This window comes from Pan paniscus, chromosome 13 (genome assembly GCF_029289425.2).
Source record: "Pan paniscus chromosome 13, NHGRI_mPanPan1-v2.0_pri, whole genome shotgun sequence".
In the NCBI taxonomy this organism is placed as follows: domain Eukaryota; kingdom Metazoa; phylum Chordata; class Mammalia; order Primates; family Hominidae; genus Pan; species Pan paniscus.
Window position 1 is genome coordinate 125,752,720 of NC_073262.2, and position 21,946 is coordinate 125,774,665.

A 21,946-nucleotide genomic window follows, 5' to 3' on the forward strand; every position below is an offset into this window, starting at 1 on the left:
GACAGTCCTTTTATTTTTTAGATGATTGTGGCATAGGAAAACGCAAGAAACATATTTTGAGGGTTGGAATGCCTAGATTAGGAGGAGGAAAAGATGGCTTAAGCAAAAGTAGTAGTAATAATAATATTGTTTTATTATTATTATAGTATTATACTATTATATAGTAGATATTATACAGTATATATGATAATATAATATTATAGTACTATACTATAATAATACTATTGTATTATTATTCATACTATATAATACTATACTATATAATTTTAGAAGGTGCAGGCAGTGGGGTGAACATGACTCAGGGTGAAGAGGGCTCCTGATCTCCAGAGAGGCTGCTGGCATCAGGAGAAAGGATAAGTGGGGATAAAAAGAAAGAAACTATCTGAGCACCTGGCATGAATGCAGCACTGTGATAGGTGTTTTACATACATTGACTTATGGGTCTTTTTAACAGTCTTACGAGATGGGCTTTGTTATCCACATTTCATGGAACAAAACGTTGCGTCTCAGAGAGGTCAATTGACCTGCCTGGAGTAATACAGCCAGTAAGAAATAAAGGCAGAATTTAAGCCTGTGTAACTCCAAACCCCAGTGCTTTCTCTGTACCTGAGTGTCCCCAGAAGCCCCACTTGGACCAGACTCCGGTGGCTCCTGCCAGACCGGCTCCTGAGCCCTTCTTAGTAAGGGGGTAAATATCTTGGGAAAGAGGGGAAGAAGGGAGAGGGCTAGATTTCATCAGGTGACTGAGGAGGAGAAGTAAATCATCAATGAGGCATAAGTAGCACCTGGGGTCCCCAAGTCAGCTCTCATTTACTGCTCCCCTTTTAAGGCTCAGTCTTGTCATCAACTGAGAGGGCTAAAAGGTGGACACAGTGGACACTAATCAGAAAGCAGAGGATCTCTGAATGTTGCCTGGAGAATACTTCTAAAGCCAGTTTGATTAAAAAGACTTAAAAGTCACAATTTGAAGATATTGAGATTAAGATCAAAATAATTTTTTTCATTGCCAGAAGCACTTACCAGTGTCCTGTTGCTGTCTCTACTGTTATAAAACCAAGGTGATCACTGCGTATGGCTAGAGTTTATACAGCAACTGCAAAGAAAGACATGGAAGAAATATAAATATTTGTAAATTTTTCCACGGTAGGTCGTTTGGCCTATTGTCCAGTATAGATTCAGTGTTTATCATATTGCCTAGAGACAAACACCATGCCTAGTGCCTCAGACAGTACCTGGAACTTGGTAGGAACTTAAATACTTGCAGATTGAATGTGTTGGGAAAGATTTGCATTTACCTGATCTTATATTCTCTCGTTTGCTGCCTGTGAAATTCCACTTAGCCTTCTATGTTCCAAATGATTTTGTAAGACCTCAAATTGAAATCATTCATCTTTTATTTTGCTGATTAAAATTCATCGTTTCTTTAAAAAGGCTCAATAACAAGAACAGAAAGATGAAGAGTTGTGAAATAAGAATACAAGAGCTGTCATTGGATGGCTGCCTTTGGAAACCGAAGTCCGTAGACAGATTGTTTTGACTTCCTAACGTTCAAATGTTTTCAAGGGCTGCTTTTATTATGTTTAAGAATTTCCATCAGCAATGTCAGTGATTTACAAAAAGTACACCCCCTCTAACACTTGTCACCAACCAGTTCTGCTGGCAAATTGAACTTGCTGAGCCTTTTGTCCTTTCAGTCACTGAGGATGGAAAGTTGCCTCCTTCAAAGGCTGTCATTAATGAGCAGATCTTCCCGAGCACTCCTCCTTGTTGGCACTGTGCAAGGCACAGAGGGGTACAAAGATTTTTTTAAAACCCTCAGTATGGCATGACCTAGGATGGAGAGTTTCTCATTTCCATGTTTCTTTCCTAAACCATTCAATCAACTTTAGATTCATTTAACATTTCAATGGAGAATCATAGCAAAGGTCAGTGATGAAGCTATTTTCCTATCCAATTCAATAAGTGTCATGAAGATTTGTAACACGCTGAACTCAACTTCCTCCCCTCTGGGAGGGTGAAGAATTTTCAATCAAAGGACAGGCCGGGGGGTTTTCCCAATGGGACACCGTGTCTCCGGGCCCAGTTCTGTCATGTAGATTGATCTACACAGGGCTCCTTGACTGAGTGTAACCCGTCCTTCTTCTGGGAAGGGGCCCTTTATCAGTGCACGCTAGGGGCACATTTTGGACCATTCCTGTGCCTTCAATGGCCAAGCAACAAAAGTCTCGCCCTTCTCACAGTTGAAATCTTTGTTTACTTGGCGGCAGGATTCTGATCGAGTGAGTGTATAGGAGAACCTGGGGGAGAGTAGCCACTGTGTATGAGCTAGATTTTGCTTCGTTCTCAATTCTTGAAAAGGTCAGATTCCTTTTTCGAACACATATTTCCAAGCTCTGATTGTATTAATCAATGCGTTTTTCAATATCTCTGAATAGGATGGGCTTAGAGCAACAGTCTGAAAGGAAGAGCGAGAGGACTTGTCTTGAAGGTGTAGACAATGTAGTTTTAAAGGGTTTTATTTGTAGATGGTTATTTGAGTGTTTATTTAGGATGACGTTGGAAAGAGATTACAGTGAAGGGGCTAAAGCTCCACTCCCCATCTCACCCTGCTCTGAATGGTGGCCATGACTTATGTAACACAGAACAAAAAGCAGTCAATGCAAGGCCAATTTCAGAAAAGAAAGGAGAATTCTGATTTTAAGGTTGTCTTTTGTACTATTTCAAGACCTCAGTCCTCTCATCCCCCACTTTCCTCCCTGACATTACCTGCAGATGGGGATTCCCTGGACTTCTGTCATCGAAGCTGCATCCATAACCACCCGGATTCCTTTTCATTTGTGACCATTGATGTTGTGCTATTGACCTTCACACACACGAGGTCCCCTCCAAGTCCTGGATGCCATCTCCTGCAGCCTCTCTGACACCTCTGTTTATTTCTCCTTTACCTGTAGCCCATGGTTGGCAATGTGGTCTATGAATATGTTTCCGGTGATTTGTCAACACCTTTAAATTATGTGGCAAAACTTCTTGCACGCGTCTGTAATTCCAGCTATTCAGGAGCCTGAGGCAGGAGAATTGCTTGAACCCAGGAGGCAGAGGTTGCAGTAAGTCGAGATCACGCCACTGCACTCCAGCCTGGGCAACAAGAGTGAAACTCCATCTCAAAAAAAAAAAAATAATAATAATAATAAATAATAATTATCATTATATGGCAAAACTTTTTTCTATACATTTTAATTTTAATTAGTTTTAACTTAACTAAAAATAATTTTGTATACAGGTGATAGCTGCACCTAGTTAAACAAAATAATCAAATAGTGCTAATAGGCTTATAATGAAAAAATTAGCAGCTCCTTGCTTCACTTCTTCTCAACCCATGAGTTCCAATCTCAAGAAGAAACATTTGTAACCTTTCAGCAAATTGTTTTTATTTTCTTCCAAATTTATAATAAAGTGCTTAAATTTTCTATTTCATGATTTTTCAATTTTAGACATTATTTATTGGATTCCTGTAATGTTCACTGAAGATTTAGCTCCATTTAAGTCACCCATACCCAGTTCACTTTCCTTTATTTTGTTACTATAGTTCTACTATGTTTTAGGGTTCATACTTAAAAGTAATATTGCAAGTTATACGATGTGCTCATCTCTAACTTGGTATTGATTTCAAAAGATAATTGAAACATTTACCCTCCCACTACCAGAACTTCCGTCATGCTGCATCAACTTTTAATTTTCTCCAACTTAATGATTGTGAAGTTGTATTGCAGAGTGGTTTTAATTCTCTTTTCTCTCACTAATGGCGATGTTTGCCATTTATATTTTTCTCTTTTTTTGTTTGCTGATTTATAGTCTTTGCCTTCTCTTCTATTGTGTTGTCCATATTTTTTTATATTGTTTGGTGTGATAGTTCCTTTTTCATAGCACTTTGTTTTGACTTTATGAATGAAATGTCTTCTGTTATCACTCTAAGAAGATGAATTATATTTCTGAAGTTTTCTTCAACTTAAGATGTTAGCTTTGCTTTTTCTGGGCTTTATCTTTCACATTGGTGTATTTCCTTAAAAAATCAGTGATCTTTGGTTATCTGTGTATATTTAAGTGTCAGAGTTACAAACCTGACTCGCAGTTCTGTGCACTTGGGCAGAGCTAACTGGTTATAGGATTATTCCTCAATTTGCCATTTATAAGGGACTTTTATCTAGGAGAGTTCAGGTTTTCCTGAGAAGAGTCCTCAGTTTTCTGCTTTGGCTATTCTGGCCTGTACTGGGAAGAGGGTTGATATTCTGAATATTCTGGGATGAGAGAAGAATGGTCCACTCTATGTGTAGAATTACCCTTAGTTTTTAAGTGCACAGGGTCTGGAGTTTGACAGCCTAGATTTGCTAACCTATCACCGTCATTTGTGAGGCCATGGGAAAGTTATTAATAACTAATCATTACTAATAATTAACACCATGTGCCTCAGTTGCCTCATCTGTAAAATGGGAATACAAACAGCATGACCCAGAAGGTTGTTATGAGGATCAAGAGACATTCAAGGGAAGTTGTAACCCATACTCATTAAGGACCATGAAAACTCAAGTATTCAGAAAAAAAAAAAACAACCCATCATTACCCTTTAGAGGAGGTACGTGCCCCAGCTCCTCCATAGGACCACAGTCATGGACATGTAACTATGGTAAAAATAAACACACAAAATAATCCCTGGCAAATGGGAAAGTGAACGCTCAAACAAACCTCAGAAAATTCCATATTTTACTTCCATACTTAAAATTATCCCTGTCCCAAGGTCGCATGAGCGCTGGATTTCTCTCCTCTGAGGTGGCAGAGGGTCTTCGATCAGATTGCCTCAGTGACAGAGTAAGCTCTCAGAGCTTTACCACTGCAGTCTCTGAGCCCTGAGCAGGGCTACTTTAGAAATAATGGCCAGTGGTGGTTGCCTACCTATGGTAAATGGGCCAAAGATATCTTCCCAGAGAAAGTCCATTTGCTGAAATTCTCTCCTTCACTTTCCAATCCTTAACTTTTGAGCAATTGAATCACAGACCAAAATGGAGTAATTCTCTTTTTTCACAGTAAACTTAGATTACAGAAAGCCCAAAGATAGAATAATTATTTCTCTTTCAAACAAAGAATCTTAATTTAGCAAGAGACATTGAGTAGATGCTAAAATGTAAGCAGCTGTTTTAACTAGTACTGGTTTGCAGATTTTCAAAAAAGCTTTATTATTTGAAAAGAAAAAGCTAGCTTAGAGTGTCTCAAACGTATAGTCTTAAAACCAGTCTTTTTAAAAAGGTGTCTTCCAAACAAGTAATGAAGATACATGTGGCAAAAAGACAAAAAAAAGAAAGAAATGTGGCCAATTTGTATTTGAAGATTTTGATAGAATGTGTTTATAAATTTTTTTAGCTTGAAGACAATGACACCAAATGTTTAAACTGAATAACTAAAATGCATCAAACTGTTTTAAAGCAATTCTTCTTCTTTTACCACCTGACAGAATATTCAGCTCAAAAAGAAATTTATCTTGAGATAAGAAGCCACACCCTAGCTGGGCGCAGTGGCTCATGCCTGGAATCCCAGCAGTTTGGGAGGCCGAGTTGGGCAGATTGCTTGAGGTCAGGAGTTCAAGACCAGCCTGGCCAACATGGCGAAGCCCCATCTCTACTAATAATACAAAAATTAGCTGGGTGTGGTGGCGCATGCCTATAATCCCAGCTACTTCGGGAGGCTGAGGCATGAGAATGGCTTAAACCCAGGAGGCAGAGGTTGCAATAAGTCGAGATTGTGCCACTGCACTCCAGCCTGGGCAACACAGTGAGATCCCTTTTCAAAAAAAAAAAAAAAAAAAAAAAAAGAACCCACACCCCAAGCAACTGATGAGAGGCTTGAGCCAGAGCTTAGACAATTAAAAAAAAATTTTAAATCTTATATAATAGCAAAAGTCCAGGAGAGAAGATATAACTTTTTTTCTGCTAAAATATTTATCACCAATTTGTGGGATTCTTTTGGGATAGTTGAGAGTGTGCAGTGGACATGCATGTAAATTTCAAAAGCTAATAGTAACAAAAAAACCCTGCATAATAAATCTGGAATATTCATTATTTACCTAAAATTTAAATAATGTGTGTGTATTTTATTCTGAGTGAGAAATACAGTTACTACAGAATGAAAATTTGAGAATGAGGGGTGTAGCAAATTTAATTACATGCCAGAGTTTGGATTTCTGTGCTAAAAGTAAATAGCTGACTTTAGGTAAATCTTTTGCAAAACATGGGATTTCAATGAAAATGTATTACAATTAAAATATTATAATTAAAAATCTGATATATTTTATGATATGGTTTTTTAAAAGGACTCAATCTGAAAATTATATGAATCTGTAGAAAAGTTTCCACTTATACTCTCAGATATGGTTTAAGTATCACATCTACTACATTTTCCAGTTTTTAAAAAAAATTAAGTATTTTATTTTGATATATTAAATTATATTTGATAAACATTCTATTTTGATAAATTTTGATACATTTTTAAACATTTAAATTTCTTTAGAAAGTTACATTTTGTAGAGCACTAAAATAATAGTATGTATGTGCTTAACCAAATGTCCTGGAACCTACACTACTTGGAAATCCACACTCAATTTAGCTGTAATTAAGGACATTAATGGCATATATGAAGTGTTGTTTATATATTGACAGAATTCTCAATAACGTAAGTTGTTTATCACCTATTTTATGCTAAACAATGTCATAGCACTTATGTCTTGATATCACTGGTGTCTGTTTACCTACCTGCTCCTATGAGACAGTGCACTCTTCCAGGTCAGTGCTAGATGTATTTTCACAGTTTGGATGCGTTGCACAATGTCTGACATGAAATAGCAACTCAATGAACATTTGTTTAATAGACTAAAAGCCAGAATAGATTCTCCCATATTACTATAAAGAACCTGAGTCCAGCTGTTTAGTACACAGCCAGGTCAGAATCATATTTCCGTATTTCTATTCCATATCTGTTGCCACTGCTTCATGCTGCTTTATGTTTCAATGGTATTGGTGTAAGAGTGAAAACCTATTTTGCACAACAACAAAATGTTTCTCCCCCAAAATGTTTATAACTCTTCAACAGACAAAGCAAACACCCTCGTTAGAGCCATTGCAGGCATATACACCTGTAGGTGGATCAATTCCAATATGCCGCTGCTAACATTTGGTCAATGGGTGCTTTATTTCACCCCACAGCAGTAAAATGATTCATAACTTGTCTCAAAAAGATCTGAGGGAGGGTTAGAGGTTGCAGAGACCGAGAAAAATGCCCATTACTGACAATTGCTTGATGGAGAGTTAATAGCTGTGTTCAAAGACAAATTGGTGTTATTGAAGATAGAACCAAGCAAACCACAGCCTTGTTTCAAAGCTCTGTGAGCAGTGGTAAGAAAACTTCTATTCATTAGAGATGAACAGATTGAGTTATACACCACTTGCAATCTAAAAGCAGCTGTGGCACAATGGGACTCACATAATGTCTCTGGTGTGGTCACTTCCCACAAAAGTGATACAAAAGGCTTACCTTCCCTAGGACGGAGAGTCACAAGAGGCTCACCCTCCCTTCATTCTGAGTTTCATTTGGAGTTAGCTTTTGGACAATCTAAGCACGCATGAAAGGGATGAATCACTTTTTCATAATTCTTAATCTTTTAACGTCAACAAGAGCTCCAGGCTATCATCAGTAACATCCTTTGGTCAGTACAGAAATTTAAAAACTTTCCTGGTAAGTGATCCGGAAAAGAGATTGGATGAGGGGTTCCATTTGATGTGAAAATTGTTGCTCTGAAAAGGTTCTATGAGCTTTGTAGCTCAAAAGGAATATATTCATTTACCTATCTCAAATATACTGATCAAAGTCCTTTCTTCTCCCTTGTGTTGATGGAAAGAAAGGAGGATGGGGGAACACAGAGGGAATGCTGTATTGATCCTAGAATTACTCAAGAACATTACTTTCCCAGAGGGTAATTTTTAAAATGTTCTGTACCGTGTTGCATAGTATGGAACTTTTATAAAATGCAGGTGACTTGGCGGGGGCGGGGCAGGGGGGGAGTTTAATTGTGATGTATGGGGAGTTTTTTTTTTTTCTCCTAATATTTTATTCGGCTTTAAAAAACGTTTGGGTGCAGTTAGGGAACACAGTCCTTCTTTCTTCATTCACAAGTCTGTTTCATTCTAAGTCCAGTTCCTTATGCAGAAATCTTCCTTACACTGGGGGAAAGAGGAAGAGGATGCTTCTCCAGATGACAGAGGCAGTGTGAGGCATGGAAACACTAGACAGTGGAGTCAGGAAACTTGGGTTGAAAAACCAACCTGCTACTGACTCCTATGGTCCTGGGAAAATTACTCAGCCTTACCAAGCCTCGGTGCTCAGCATCTGCGTCTCCTCCTTCTGGGAACCATACTCAGTACAAATTTCACTTGAGAAATCACTCATGGGAAATAACTCTTTCATTATGGTTTGAGTAATGTTGACTTTACCTCTCTCTAGGGATGGGCCTTGATTAGCAAAAGAAAATGAATGGATTCCATTTTTTTGTTAACGAATCAGAACCAATGTAATATGATGGAGACATTTGCTGTTATTCTTGAGAATAGACAATTCCTCTCTTTTGCAGAAGCTACCAGAGTCTCTCTCTTGCCTTGTGTATTAGTTTTCTAGGGCAGCCATAACAAAATACCATAAATGGAGTAACTTAAACAACAGAAATTTGCTTCACAGTTCTGGAGGCTGGAAGTCCAAGATCTTGGTGTCAGCAGGTTTGGTTTCTCCTAAGCCCCTTTACCTTGCCTTGCAGGTAGCTGCCTTCTCACTGTGTACTCACATGGTTTTTCCATTCCTGGTGTTTCACTGTGTGTTCAAATTTCCCCTTCTGATAAAGACACCAGTTTGATTGGATGAAGGCCCACCCTAATGGCTCATTTTCACTTAATCACCCCTTTAAAAGTCCTATCGTCCAACACAGTCACATTCTGAGGTACTGGGGGTTAGGGCTTCAGCACATAAATTTCCAAGGGCCACAGTTTATCCCATAAGACCTCAGTTAGTGTGGGTGAAGATGTAAAGACAATGACTACAGCCATTTCACTGCTGTGAGGAGAACCAACCTGAGGATAAAGCTCACCCTACAGATGATACAACAGAATGATAGAAGGAAACCACATCTTTAAATTACATTGTTTTATCTTCTAGATTAAACTTTGCTGGAAGCCCAGAACTACTTCCGGATTGTTTAGTAATATGAACTTTTAAATTCCCTTTATTATTTAAGCCAATAAGTTGGAGTTCTGTCATGAACTCAGGACCATTAGTTTAGTCTGGCAACCAAAGGATTTCTAACAGACTCAGTTACCTTGTGTGGCATTGAGTCATTTCAAGAATAAAATTGCATGAGATGATTTATTTAAAATGTTCAGTACAGCATTTAATTAAATCTAAAATTTACAATAGCAAAGATATGAAATCAACTTAAATGTCCATCAATGAATAATTGGATAAAGAAAATGTGGTATAAAACATAAGTGTCCATCAACAGTTGACTGGATAAGGAAAATGTGGTAAATATACACCATGGAATACTACTCACTCACAAAAAACAATGAAATCATGTCCTTTGCAGCAACTTGGATGGAGCTAGAGGTCATTATCCTAAGTGAACTAACACAGAAAACCAAATACCACATGTTCTCACTTGTAAGTGAGAATTAGACAATGGATGCACATGAACATAAAGATGGAAATAATACACACTGAGGGCTTCAAAAGGGAGGTGGGTGGCAAGAGGATGAGGGATGAAAAATAACCTATCAGGTACAATGTTCACCATCTGGATAATGGGTACACTAGAAGCCCAATCCCCACCAGTACACAATATATTCATATAACAAACATGCATATGTACCCTCTGAATCTAAAATAAAGTTAAATTTAAAAAAAAGAAACTTTGGTATAGATACACAATGGAATGCTACTCAGCCATAAAATAGAATAAAATTAGGCCTTTTGCAGCAACATAGATGAAACTGGGGGCCATTATCTTAAGTGAAACAACTCAGAAACAGAAAGCCAAATACGGCATGTTCTCACTTATAAGTGGGAGCTAAATAATGTTTACACATGGACATAGAGTGTGGAATGATAGACACTGGAGACTCAGAATGGTGGCTGGAGGTGGAAGGGGAGTGGGTGATGAGAAATTACTTAATGGGTATAATGTACATTATTCGAGTGATGGATACACTCAAAGCCCAGACTTCACCACTATGCAATATGTCCATGTAACAAAACTGCACTGGTACCCCTTAAATTTATACAAATGAAAAAAGAACTTCCATTCACTGAAAGAAAAAAATGAACAAAATAGTATTGATTGTAAGACACACTACTGTTTTACGTATCATTAGGAAAGGGAAAAAAAACAACAACTGAACTAGGATATGATGACTTATCACTTAAATTTTTAATTTAAACATTAAAAGAGTGCTTTTAGACTTACTTAAACATAGGTTTTTTAATTATATAAATTAACTTTTTCATACATGAGAAGGACGATATGAGTAAAATAAATGGGCTAAGGTAAACCTAAAATTTCTCCACATTCATGGTCATACTATGTGGAATCCCTTTTCAATTTAGAGTTGTGAAAGTCTGTGTTTCCCTCTTGTTCCACAAGTGTCTGTGATCCAGTATTTCATAAAAGACTGCTCCATGGTGCCCCCAGGACTTTCTTCTAAACCATAAGGTTCAATGTGCATGCACAGGCAGTGATCATTCATTTCATCACAATTGTTGTCTGTCCAATAGTGATCATTAGATACCTAATGGTTTCAGAGATTTCTTTTTTTTAGAATTTCGATTGTCTTAACTATATATCTGTCTTATAGGCACTGGATTACACTATCTCCCCCTTGTTTTTTTTTTTAGTAGAGTCTCACTCTGTCACCCAGGCTGGAGTGCGGTGGCATGGTCTCAGCTCACAGCAGCCTCTGCTTTTCAGGCTCAAGCGATTCTCATGCCTCAGCCTCTTGAGTAGCTATATTATAGGAATGTAACTGATATTATAGGAATCTAACTGTTATTCTAAGAATAGAATTTGTATTTCAGTTAATTATTTTTATTTATTTTTCCCCAAAGATGGATGAAAAATTAAATGCAATTATACTTGTATTTGTAGTCACCTACCTATACATAATTTATTGGAGACTAATCTTTCTGAAACCTAGAACTTTCTGTGAATATTCTTTGATTTTTGGCACTTAAAGATCATTTCTCAAAAGAGTTCATTGCCATTTGACTTGATCAACATTTAAATTAGGACTCTCCATTCATGCTAAACTTTACTTTGTAGTTGGAGGTTAGCAACACAATAAGATTTGAGAAATGTTAGGTAAAGTTCTGCTCAAAATGTCCCCCCACAACCCCCACCTCCATTTGCCTCAAGTCTTGGTACAGCATCATAAGAGAGTCCTTCCTTTGGGCTAAGGCGTTATCCCTCTTTGTGTCTTTCATTAGAATGTTCTGGTGTCAGATTATTAGGTCAAGAAAGTACATTTTGTGGGTTTTCCAGCTCCTAGAATATGGATTTTAGGCAAATTTTGAAGACAGATTTTTTTTAAACTTAAAAATTTTCATTCTTAGTTTTGCACATATTCTGAGTACATTGTAGACACAGTGAATGGCAAGTTAGAAGATCAGAGACTGACTGAGGAAAATATCAGGCAGCAACAACATTAGTAGGTTTCATTCCTAATCTTACATATAATTTGCATATATATATCATATATAAAATATTAATTCTATACATTCAACCAAGTATAAATGGAGATTTTAGGGGACCCAGCTTGAACATTACTATAACACTGGGGCTAAACAAGGGTGAGCTGGCTGGCTGGTGGCTGAGTGCCCCAAAATTTGAAAGGACAGAAAGGTCTCAGGGAGAGGACTCATCTTAAGAGTCAAGCAGTCCGAGGCTGGACAAGGAACAGATCCGTAGTCATCCTAGGGCCTGCTTGGTATCTTGCCTGATAATTTTTTATCAGATAAAAAAAATATGCAGATAATTTTTTTCACTAACTACTTCATACAATGCATTGGGAAACAGGGCAATACTGTGTCTGCCCTCCTGTGCTTCCATATCAATGCCTTGCAGCTTGGTGCTGTGGGGCTGCAACACATTAGTGGTGGTAACTGTTGAAAACATTGGAAATGCCTGGAAGAAGCAATGGCACCTGATGGATGTGGAGTATTCAGCAGAGAAAAGATGAAGAGAAGGAAAAATAGTGGGTGTCACACAGTCTGTGATTGGAATAGCTTGGCAGTTCATGGAAGAAATTTCTTAGAGCCTTCCAGTAATTTTTAGGGGTTCTTTGTAGAAAGCTGTGGTTCTGAACATGGAGAGAAAGGTCAGGAAAATATGGCTAAGTGATGGAATTTTTGTGACCTAATTTCAAACTGGAAGCTGGTAGGATCCTTTGGAAATAGGGATTATGTACACACGTATTTATGGATAACTTTATAGAGCCATTCATTCCTTCAACATTTATTCAGTGTTTTGTAAATGCGGAAAATCATGCTAGAAGTATTTTTTAAAAACAGTAGTTTCACAATGAAAAGTGTTGAAAATAAACCTCTATCAGATTTTCTTTGCTGGTGAAAACAGGATAGACATATCTTTTCCTCGGGAAGCTGGTGGAGTTACCTTTTAAATGGTAACTTTTGGGAAACTGTACAGAGAGCTATCTAAGATTGCAGGCCCTGGAGTCAGGCTGCCTTCTTTGAAGCAAGCTCTGTCCCCATACTTGCTGTGTGGTCATGGGTAAGTTACTCAATGTTTCTGGGCCTCAATGTTCTCATCCTTTGAACGGGGATATTAATAGAGAAGTTAAATTGGATCATCTGGTGTAGATGCTGTAGATGTACCACCTAAAGCCATTGAGTCTGCCTATTTCATGTCTGCAGATCAACTCCCACTAATCCCTGTCTATATCTCTTTGTCAGGCTTTATCCAAAGCTGTTGAAGGCTGCACCTTTGAGGTGCTAGGGAATGAATGCCCAAGGAGCATCTCCCAAATCATGACCGAAGGGAATTGGTAGATAAATACCCATGTTTTATGTGGGGTTAAGCTTCAGTTTCCTGGAGTGATAACTGGCTTCATAATGCACACACTCGTTCTTGGCTTCCTTCCCTTCCCTGTCTCATCTCTCGACCTCTTTTCTAGTTTTCACTACAACTTGCAAATTAACAACTTGCCCTTGAATCTTTGTTAGAGTCTGTTTCTGAGGAAGTCAAACCAAGATATAATTCACGTAAAGGATTTAACACATAGCAAACACTAAAAAATACAACAAAGCAAACACTATGTTATTACTATTGGATAACCTCTTACTTTTCCTATTTCATCTCAAAAGTTCTGGATTGTTGAATATCATGAAGCAATGCACTGCCCTTTTGAATGCTTAATCTTTTTTTCCAAGCTCTTAATTGTCATGGTATACATAAGAAAAAAAATTATTTGAGATAAAATCATAGCGCCTGTGAGAGGTTGTTCCCCAAGCCACAGTTTTTGTTACATAATGTTTTCCCTGTGGATCTCTGGATATTTCAGTGAGTAACCAATGAACTCCATCCTATTTATATATCTGTATAAATTTAGCTGTTTACAGGATGTTTGCCTGATTAATGAATGGAGAAGGATGAATAACGGAAATATACCAATAATAATATGATAATGACACCAAAGTATATTTGTGTTATGACATGAATATTAAAGGTCAGGCAGTTCTAGGAATTCTAAATTCATCTTAAAGGACATTTCAGTCTTTAACTAATGGAAAGGTGAACTTCAAACATACTGACCTTGGGTTTTTGTTTTGACTATTAGTTTTGATGTGGATGCATTTGAAATTCACAGGAACAAAGGTTCTTCTTTGTCATTGATTAGTGCTTCTCCAAGTGAAGACTCATTTGGATGGATTTTATTTGTGTTTTCTTCTTGAAAGAAATATAAAGAAATAAGCATCATGCATTAGGGTATTTGAAATATAAGACTTGTGACGCTTGTCACAAGTCTTCTAACAAATTTTTATTTATTTAATAAATTGGTTTTTATTTTATTTAACAAATTGGTTAGGATTATGGGCTCTGGAGTCAGGCAGTCTGAGATCAAATTGTGGTTCTACAACTAGCAAAATACTTGATTTTGGTCAAGTTGCTCCATGTGTCTACTAAGCCTTTAATCTAAAATTAAAATTGTGCCAGCATCATTAGGCCATCGTGATGGTCAAATGTGTCTGGCACACGGTAAGCACTCCATTAGTCTTACCTACTGCTATTCCTTTTAAAGGGATTCTTTGTCTTCTACTTTTTCTCCTTTGAAATAGAGAAAAATCAATGGTGTGAAGGGTTTACAAATCTTCTAAAGTTTTGTGCACATAAAACAATGTGTTAATGTCTGTCTCCAAATGTAAGTCCTTATATTTTTGTGTCAATGTTGATTGAGGAGGTACCACATTTTATTTCCTCATGGAAGAGCTTTTTGTACACAAGGAGCCACATTTAGAATCTGGATCCTCTGTTTAATGGCTTTTATAATACATTTTCCAGTATTACAGTGTCCTATGGACTCATTCATTTTTTTTATTAGAAACTTAAAGAGGTGAGAGCTATTATCCTTGTTTAAAGTCAGAAAGGCAAATGAATATCTCCAGCAAGAATTTACTAATGATTTGCCAGTCTGCATTTATTTTTCTGCTGAAATGTTTTTCCCCTAAATTTTTCTCCTAATCCTTGCTTTTCAATTAATGATGTTTTTTAAAAAAATCTTTCTCTTTTCTTTTCTTCTTTTTTTCTCTTCTTCTTTCTCTCTGCTTGTGCCTTTCTTCTTTTTTCTCCATCAACCTACCCTTCTGCCTCTCTCTCTCTCTCCTCCTACCTCCCTCTCTCTCTCTCTCTTTCTCTCTCTCTCTCTCTCTTCCCCCCCTCCATGGTTTCCCTGTTGTCTCATTCCTATTAGAAAACCAAAAAAACTTTGGAGGAATATTATTTTAAAAGTGTATTGGGAAATACACCCAGGCATGGTGGCTCACACCTGTAATCCCTTTGGGAGGCCGAGACGGGTGGATCACCTGAGGTCAGGAGTTTGAGACCAGCCTGGCCAACATGGTGAAGCCCCATCTCTACTAAAAATTACAAAAATTAGCTGCGCATGGTGGGGCGTGCCTGTAGTCCCATTTGCTCAGGAGGCCAAGGCAGGAGAATTGATTGAACCTGGGAGGCAGAGGTTGCAGTGAGCCGAGATCATGCCACTGCCCTCCAGCTTGGGTGACAGAGCGAGACTCCATCTCAAAAAAAAAAAAAAAAAAAAAAAAAAAAGAAAGAAAGAAAAAAAGAAAAAGTGTATTGGGAAATATATATTCAATATCTTTCATGGGTCAAGAAAGTGGTGTCATTTTAGGCATGCTCCAGCACTCCTGAATAATAGGGATTATTCGGTAAGAGACATCAGAGACTCAAAGTTATTTAGACTGTTACATAGAAGAGAACAATGAAAAGAAAATTTTTATCCCTGCCATTGAGGAAGGGAAGCCTATTTATAGCCTAATTATAGAAGGTGATTTAAAGATAGACACACTTAATATCTTTTTTATCCTCTACAGAAAGATCAGAGATGAATTATTGACTGGGGACTGATTTGGTTTTGAAGGAATGACAAATCATTAAATCATGTTGATTTAAATACCTTATTTTTTTCCAGTTATTCTGTAAGAAGAAGGAACACACTTCTTACAGAATATCTGGAAAACAAGGCATTTAAATTAGCAGGATCTGGTGACCTAATCCCTGAAATTTTCTAACATTTTCAGAGACCACAGCCAATATTTCTGAGAAACTGTGGAAAGGGATTGATGTCTTTCCAGACTAGCAAAGTGAAAAGAATAAAACTTATGTTATAAGACTTACATGTTTGAGGAAAGAAAGAGATTAGTATTGAACGGTGTAGTATGAATTTCTGAAAGACACCGAAAGAATATATCAAACAATAAATTTACCATTACTTGCAGAGGCATAGATGATTAGAAATAAAAAAGAATACAACTTTGGCATTAGTAAATCTTCCCAAAGTTAAGTAGCTATTTCTGCTGTACTAATGCAGACAAGGGTAGAGTGGAAGATACACTTTGCCTCAATTTCTCTATTGCTTTTGGGGTCTCATCAATTACTCAGTTAAGTGATTCTGGGATATTGATGGTGCTTGTGAAGGTAGCAGCACATCTGATTTTCAAGATGCATGGTTACTTACTGTTTACATGTGATTTTTTTTTCCTCCATAATTGGAGCACGAATGCCTGTCGTTCGATTAAATCATATCAGCTTCATCAGAATTTCTGGGAATGGAGTTTAGACATCTGTATTTTTTTAAGCTGCTTTGGTGGTTCTGGTGCCCAGAGAGGGTTGAGAGCTACTGTCTGTGATGAAAGGTACTGCTGCTCTAACCCCACAGAGCGGGACCAGACTAGAGACTTCATCTACCAATTGAATGTTTCCTCACAGCCCCGCATGCCTTTCCTGCCTTCTGCCTTCTAATGGCATTCCTGTGCCTACAAAGTCACCTATTTTTTCCTGAGATGTCCATGTCCCATGTATCCTTCAAGCCCCAGCTCGGTTTTATCTCTCTCATGAAGCTTCCCTGACAGTCCTAGCTCTTATTGGGCAGCCCTCTTTCACCCTCAACATCAGTAGCCCCACTAAGCAAAATGTGATCCATAAACCAGTAACGTAAAACTTCGCATGGAAGCTTGTTAGAAATGTAGAGTCTCAGGCACCTGCCTCAGACTCAATGAATCAAAAACTGCCTTTTAACCAGACTCCCAGAGGACTGGTGTGCCCTTTAAGGTTTGAGAAGCTCTGGTCCACAGCACGAACATGGCTTGGCCCTTCCTTGTAGGTTGTCTTATTCATAACTGATTTGCCTGTTCATCTCATCTTCTCAAATGGATTAAATGTTACTTGACGAAAAGGAACACCTCTTGGAATTCCTTTGCACCCTTCTATTACGTTCTGTACATGGACATGCAATGGCTGATAACAATAGATACATTTACTGAGTGCAGATTATGTGTCAGGTACACTATCAAATGCTTTATATAAATAATTTCATTGGCCAGGTGCAGTGGCTCACACCTGTAATCCCAGCACTTTGAGAGGCCAAGGCAGGTGGATCACTTGAGGTTAGGAGTTTGAGACCAGCTGGCCAACATGGTGAAACCTCATCTCTACTGAAAATACAAAAATTAGCTAGGTGTGGTGGCAGGTGCCTGTAATTCCAGCTACTTGAGAGGATGAGGCAGGAGAATTGCTTGAACCTGGGAGGCAGAGGTTGCAGTGAGCCAAGATCGTGCCACTGCACTCCAGGCTGGGAGACAGAGTGGGACTCAATCTCAAACAAAACAAAACAAAACAGAAAAACATGATAATAATTTTATTAAATCCCCACAGCAATCTGGTGATATAGAATTGAATACCCATTCTATACGAGAAAACTGAGGTTCAGAGTGGTTCACTAAGTTGCCTCAGGCCACATAGTTAGAAAGTGGCAGAATTGGAATTTAAAGCCAGGGCTCTTAACCACTGTGTAAACTGCAATATGCACTTAATAAATTGTTTAGTGATTCAAGGCTTAGGAAAAGGTGACATTGATTTAAAAGTCCTTTGGCTTTTACTTACAAATGTAGAGCCAACAGACAGAGATCCAGTGCCCCATTTAGAATATTTGGCAGGTTTATAAATATTGTTTCAGGCAACAGCTCTTCTCCCATCTCGTTTAGCTTTCATGGTAGTGTGTTATCACATCCTTCACTTGGATTCTCTTGTTTAGCCTAAACAAGTTTCTAGCATTAATCGTATTTGTATTATTTAAGATGGCAAGACTCAACCTGACTTCTATTATCGTTCCTCTCTTGGTTGGCTTTAGCTAAATAGGAACCAGTCTGATTTTGGTAAAGGCAGCTGGAAGTGGGGGTGGGTGTATCTCTCTTCTAATTTCTGTTCTTTGTTATTGTGACCACAGCAGCAGTGGATCAGAGCATGGACTTTGGCAGCAGACAAGCCTGGGTTTGAATCCTGACTCTGCCACTTACGTAAGTGATTTCAACTCTCAGTATCTCAGTTTCCCCATTTATAAAATGAAGCCAATATGGGATTGTGGAAATAAAATAATCCATTTAAACTCTCTAGGACACAGTAAACACTCAACAATTATGACCTCCTATTGTGAATTCAAGCCAGCTGCCTTATTATTATTATTATTATTATTATTATTATTGAGATGGAGTCTTGCTCTGTCGCCAGGCTGGAGTGCAGTGGCGCAATCTCAGGTCACTGCAACCTCCGCCTCCCGGGTTCAAGTGATTCTCCTGCCTCAGCCTCCCGAGTACCTGGGACTACAGGTGTGCTCACTATGACCAGCTAATTTTTGTATTTTTAGTAGAGCCGGGGTTTCACCATGTTGGCCAGGATGGTCTCCATCTCTTGACCTCGTGATCCAACCGCCTCAGCCTCCCAAAGTGCTGGGATTACAGGCGTGAGCCACTGCTCCCGGTCGTTGTTATTTTTCAGTATCTAACCCTAAGTAAACTTCTGGTAGAAGGCAGGTCACCAGACTGTAAGCCACCCAAAGGCACTACTTGCTTCTTGGTATATTGCACGGGCTAAGACACCTATTAGGTGGTTGTTTGGAAATCTTGGTTGGATGTTTTGTGGTCAAGATTGGAGACAATAAGTCATAAAAACATGTTTTCCTCTTTATTATCTCTTTTATCCATAAGTTAGTACCAAGAAAAGTTTGACCAATGATGAAGGCAGGGCTCCCTGGGAAGCTTCAGGCAGATAGGGATTGGTTTACCTGGTTCCCTCCTAGACGATCCTACACAGTGTACCCAGCACCTGTATGTGATGGCATACAGTAGAAGAAGGAGAGGTATCTTGACTGACTAGCTTTGCAGGCAATGAGCTTGACATGATTGCAACCCTAAAGTCAGTGGTGGACAAGCACTGTGGCAACAGAATATAGTGAAAACCAGATTTGAGATTGTGCTCTCACAGTCTCATTATTGTCCTAGAAATTAATGAACTTGGAGAATATTTCTGAGTTTTAGTAGCTAGGGCACCAGATAACAAGCACACAAAATGTACAGTATAGCTGGATGCCTCATTAGTGCTGTAAAGTGAATAATGCATACGTTACCTCAACAGGATATTGTGTAGGATTGCAAATTAATGTCAGTTATGAACTTTGGAGCTACTGAAAGTACTGAATTGCTGTGAGTTATTTGTTAGGAATAATTTGATTCAGTTGTATTTTGACTCTTGGTGTTTAGGATAGAGTATCCAATGCCCTCAGAATTCCCTCTCTCTCTCTCTCTCTCCTCTCTCCCTCTCTCTCTTTCTTTCTTTCTTTTGACAGAATCTCACTCTGTTGTCCAGGCTGGAGTGCAGTGGCTTGATCTTGGCTCACTACAACCTCTGCCTCCTAGGTTCAAGTGATTCTCCTGCCTCAGCCTCCCGAGTAGCTGGGATTACAGGCATCCACCACCATGCCTGGCTAATTTTTGTATTTTTAGTAGAGATGGGGTTTTGCCATGTTGGCCAGGCTGGTCTCGAACTCCTGACCTCAGGTGATCCATCCGCCTCAGCCTCCCAAGGTACAGGGATTACAGGTGTAAGCCACAGCGCCCAACCCTAGAATTTCATTTCTAAATGTTTTCTAGATGAGTCAAGTTAGACCTTTAGAGAAGTTGAAATTGGGCCAGGCGCGGTGGCTCACACCTATAATCCCAGCACTTTGGGAGGCCGAGGCAGGTGGATCACGAGGTCAGGAGATCGAGACCATCCTGGCTAACACGGTGAAACTCCGTCTCTACTAAAAATACAAAAAATTAGCCAGGCATGGTGGCGGGTGCCTGTAGTCCTAGCTACTTGAGAGGCTGAGACAGGAGAATGGCGTGAACCCGGGAGGAGGAGCTTGCAGTGAGCTGGGTTGGCACCACTGCACTCCAGCCTGGGCGACACAGCGAGACTCCGTCTCAAAAAAAAAAAAAAAAAAAAAGAAATTGAAATGTTCAGCAATGCATATGTTTCTGAGGTTTTGCCATCACATATTATATGTGGTAAAGGGGTAAGAACACTGGCTTGGGAGCCCAAACACCTGCATTTGGTTTTAGTTCTCCAACCAAATTATCCTGGGTAACATTCAAGAGGTAACATCCCAGAGTTTCAGCTTACTAGGACTGATCATTACTACCAACTAAGTTTAACTTTTATTCCGTTTCAATACTCATTAGTTGTTTTGATTAATAACATCTTGCTATGATTTATCCTGTACTGCTCATAAGCAACAAACAAATAGATACCATTTTAAAATCACTGAAAGGGTTTAGAAGGATTAACAATAGAATATAAGGTATTTTTGGGATTTAAAAATAAATACTAGCCTTGTATTGGCAAAATACCCCTCTAAACCCATGTGGCCTGTTATTTTATTTGATAATTGGTTCTGTTTATAATTTACAACATGGTTGAGTGAAGAAATCCTTGATTATTATTCCTCATTCAAATACCGGTACATTTTGTGCTAGACTGAGTAGAAAGGAATATGGGTTTTATTTCATCTACTGTGTGTCTACTCCTTTGGGGAAGACAGGGTACTAACAATTATGGGCTGGTAAATATTTCAACTTGTTTCCAAGACTGCAGTAAGTAGTACAACACTACAAGACTCAAGGAAAAATTTCTAGCTGGGTAATATGTACCTTGCTCCCAATTCCATTTTAATTCAGTTGGGGTCAAGGATTGTGATAAAAATGTTAGCACTTATCTTCTAACAGAAAAACAGGTTGGCTTTTAGTCATGCAAAATACAATTTTGAACTTCTGCAGAATGTTCTGAAAAAATGTGAGGTTATTTAGTTTACTCAAAATTTATTTCTACCTACTTCTAAAATGGATTTGAGGTGACTAAGGTACAGTGAGTCCTCACTTAACGTCACTCATATGTTCTTAGAATCTGCAATTTTTAAGCAAAACAATGAAAGAAGAAGCTGATTTTACCACAGGCTAATTATATAAACAAGAATTAAGTTACTAGGGCATATTTCTGGTTACAAAAATATAACTAATTTTAAATAAAGATAAAAACACTTCTAATATTCAATATTAAGATAAATGTGAACCATACACACATTTAAAAAAGATGACTAAGAACAAGAAAATGGTTTACCCGTTGGAGGAGCCAAGATGGCCGAATAGGAACAGCTCCGGTCTGCAGCTCCAAGTGTGAGCAACGCAGAAGATGGGTGATTTCTGCATTTCCATCTGAGGTACTGGGCTCATCTCACTAGGGAGTGCCAGACAGTGGGTGCAGGTCAGTGGGTGCACACACCATGCGCGAGCCGAAGCAGGGCGAGGCATTACCTCACTTGGGAAGTGCAAGGGGTCAGGGAGTTCCCTTTCTGAGTCAAAAAAGGAGTGACAGATGGCACCTGGAAAATCGGGTCACTCCCACCCGAATACTGCGCTTTTCCAACGGGCTTAAAAAACGGCGCACCACGAGATTATATCCCACACATGGCTTGGAGGGTCCTATGCCCACGGAGTCCCGCTGATTGCTAGCACAGCAGTCTGAGATCAAACTGCAAGGCAGCAGCGAGGCTGGGGGAGGGGCGCCCGCCATTGCCCAGGCTTGATTAGGTAAACAAAGCAGCCGGGAAGCTCAAACTGGGTGGAGCCCACCACAGCTCAAGGAGGCCTGCCTGCCTCTGTAGGCTCCACCTCTGGGGGCAGGGCACAGACAAACAAAAAGACAGCAGTAACCTCTGCAGACTTAAATGTCCCTGTCTGACAG

General features: G+C 38.8%; 1 long non-coding RNA gene across 2 annotated transcripts in view; it reads right to left on the reverse strand.

Annotated features, from left to right (window-relative positions):
- Positions 1 to 21,636, reverse strand: part of LOC106634532 (uncharacterized) — a 57,934-nt gene extending 36,298 nt beyond the window's left edge. Inside the window, exons 1-2 of one of the 2 annotated variants that reach the window (XR_008624600.1) lie at positions 21,323 to 21,636; positions 1,021 to 1,093 (exon numbers count right to left, since the gene is read on the reverse strand). This is a non-coding gene — a long non-coding RNA (uncharacterized LOC106634532). Of the gene's footprint in view, positions 1 to 1,020; positions 1,094 to 13,906; positions 14,040 to 21,322 lie in introns of those variants that run through there. The other variant, XR_003027414.3, reaches the window with a different exon arrangement.
- Positions 21,637 to 21,946: the final 310 nt, after the last annotated feature.